The sequence below is a fragment of the Diabrotica virgifera genome, chromosome 4, assembly GCF_917563875.1.
Source record: "Diabrotica virgifera virgifera chromosome 4, PGI_DIABVI_V3a".
NCBI classification, from domain to species: Eukaryota; Metazoa; Arthropoda; class Insecta; order Coleoptera; family Chrysomelidae; genus Diabrotica; species Diabrotica virgifera.
In genome coordinates, this window is record NC_065446.1 from 158176116 (window position 1) to 158179349 (window position 3234).

The following is a 3234-nucleotide window of genomic DNA, read 5'->3' on the forward strand; positions in this document are numbered from 1 at the left end:
TAAATATAAACATTTTTATTGCAAAAAATCTTTACATACATTTTTTAATGTAATTTGCTGACATTCCTAAATATTATAAAAAAATGTGTCACATTTGCTTTGTAAACCTTTCTTTTGCTTTTCGTAGCCACATATTCCGTTTCCTTTCTGGTTTTTTGTAGACCACTTCTCTCAGCTGATTCTAAAAGAAAATAAAATAAAAGGTAATTTTTCTATCCTTTACAATTAACAATCAGAAGAAATATTATTTACAGGTAATAATATGCATAAATAATAATAATAAAAAAATAAATATTAAATAATATTTAAATAAATAATAAATAATATTTAATAAATAAAATAATAATAATGAACATTTTGTATTTTGACAACGACATCCGATGTGGAAGTAGAAACCTTAATAAAATTATTTTTTCAAGTAAATTGTGGCTTATTTCCCCATTAGAATAATTAATTACAAAAAAGCCACAAAGAAATAGATTTTTCACAAACAAATAAGTATTTAGTATTCATTATATTTATTGTTTTTATTATTTACTTTAATGTCCTACTGGTACATTATTTGACAAATAATGACATTTCGAAGTCTGTTAAGTACGATATAACGCCCTTGGGCATTAAATTTAAATAACGACTTAGATACTGTCAAGTTGACAAATATCAACCTAAGTAAAACTATGGTTACCACAATTACGTTACTACTGTTACTGGTAAATGTACTTATTTAAAAACTAATCAATTCAAAATTCATTCAAATTTTTCGCATATAAAGAATAATTTAGTCGGGCATTAAACGTTGAAGGCACCACAGGTATTATAATAATAACGCTTTCGGTCAACGTATATCCCTATAATACCCTTGGTACCTTAATAACTGTAACATAAGATTATACCTTAATTCTTGTTTTCGATTTCTGATGTTTTTATTTATTTACATTGAATATTAATCTGTTTTGTTGTATAATCTACTTCGCAATAATTATGTGATATATTTGACTTAAAATGAATTCAAAAATTTTTTGTAGTTGGGCAACAATGTCAACTTAGATCTCCGATGTAGATAATGAATTACAACAGTATCTATATTGTACGGACTGTATTATTAATTAGGTTATGCATATACCTGTGTGACATAAGCTATTGGAACAGCACAGTCTCTCAAACGAACAGATGAAAGTGAAGTTCTGTCAATATCTTTTTCTAAAAAGTGTTTTGAACATACTCCTCTATTAACAAATCTGATCTATACTTCATGTCTTCTTCGCAGGATCTTCTGGAAAGCTAAAAATACAAAATATATGCATTACTAAGCATTATTAACAAATTTTAGTTTTAAATAAAAAATATGATTAATGAACTCACAAAATTATTATAAAACAGTTTAGAAATTGTAGTATAGTCGGTTCCCCAAACTCAGACACAACTGGCTAGTGATTTTAGTAGGTATTTTTTTTTGTTTTTGGCCAATTTTGCCAAAATTACAGTAATTAGTACTGAGACTGAGTTTAGCAAATCGACTATAATGTTCTGTGTATTCATTAGTTGGTACTGCATATTATAGTGTGTGGTCTACCATCCTATTTATAAACGCATACACTAGCAAAAACGCAAAAAGAATTATTTTAGTTTTACAAATCCTTTTGTTATTACCTATCTCTATTTACTATTTTAGTTAGGAATAAGCGAAGTTTGTGGCTTATTCACAATTATTATTAAAATAATAAATGGATATGACCAATTATTAACTTATAAAATAAAATAATAATTCTTCTGATTTATGCCTTTTATTCACTTTGTTATATCTACGTTACTTAAAAGATTTTTTATGAATAGTATTATTAGGGTATTAATAGTATTAATTTATTTTCTGAAATACAGGGCATGCTTTCCTTTACATATTTGCATACTAACCTTTTAATAGGGCTTTTCATTCACAGTCATTTGTTTTGAGCTTCTGTCATAATTGAAACGTTATTCCTGCAGATTTTTTTATCTACATTTGTTTCTGCTACTCCAACTGCGTTAAAAACAGGACACCATTTTATGCACTATGTTAATAATACTATTAAAGCTATTATAAAAGTATCCGAATTAAAAAAATATTCTTAAAAAGCACAAATAATACAAACAACTAAAAACAATCCACGGCAAGGCAAGGTCGCCAAGATGAAGATGCCAAGATGGCCGAAGCGAGGTCGTTGGTTGGTCGTTTTTAGTCACGTGATGCCCTCTCAAGCGCCATGCACAAAAATATATGCACGGCGAATTTGAAAATGAACGCAAAAGAAATAAATATAAATGCCTCTCTTGGGTTTTGCATAAGTTATAAGTATTTTTTTTATTAACAAAATCGCATTCCAAATTGAATATTCGCGAACAATAATTTTTATTACATTTGTATGTTTATAATCTTGGGAAACTCTTTAAATTTGACATATTATTGCACTGTAGGCCTAAAATGTCACTTAGTTTGTCTGGTATGTTATAAGTAATGTTGTATCTCTTACACGTATGTATTATTTCGCAACTTAAAATATAGGAACATTGGTAGTATGTTCACAGAATGTCTTATGGTAACATTCCAGGAATAATTTAAACAGATGTTCACCGAATGTTCCCTAAATGTCCAGGACATTCAAATATTGATAGAACTTTGGTAGTACATTCCTGGAATGTTGTGTGTTGTTAGGGTATATAGGACTTCCTTGGAATATTCTTCCCATATACTAAAAATATGTGCGATAGTACATTTTAAGTATATAAATAGAAGGTTTAGAGCACCTCCTTAGAATCTTCTAAAAAGTATGTTCTTGGTATATACTGAAAAGAAGTGCGGTAGTACATTCTAAGTATATACATAGAACGTTTAAGTACTGTAATGTAGTATATACTCAGTATATGCTCTGCACATTCGCAATGGTAATTACGCATATTCTAAGTATATACTTTTTCTGAAAAGTATGTTCTATGAATCTACTAAGAACATGAAATTGTTATGTGGATTACCTCACCTAGCAGAAATAATCACGATATCTCTACCTTACCCTATACTCCATAATATATTTCACAGGAATACGTTGAAGATCATTCGACCAATATAACAGAAAATTTTATCTATCGACAGATATGCCTTGCAACCTGTTATCGAATGCTATCATTGGATCAATATAACACAGTAAATTTTATCTTAATACCTCTACTATTATAGCCAATAGTGGTTGACGCCCTTTTGAC

General features: G+C 28.5%; 1 long non-coding RNA gene across 1 annotated transcript; it reads right to left on the reverse strand.

The window, feature by feature from the left end:
• On the reverse strand, positions 1-2189 carry LOC126883434 (uncharacterized). The gene is made up of 3 exons (XR_007697643.1): positions 1912-2189; positions 1124-1281; positions 1-181 (listed from the first exon to the last, which is right to left on the reverse strand). It is a non-coding gene; the product is annotated as an uncharacterized LOC126883434 (long non-coding RNA).
• Between the last annotated feature and the right edge of the window lie 1045 nt (positions 2190-3234).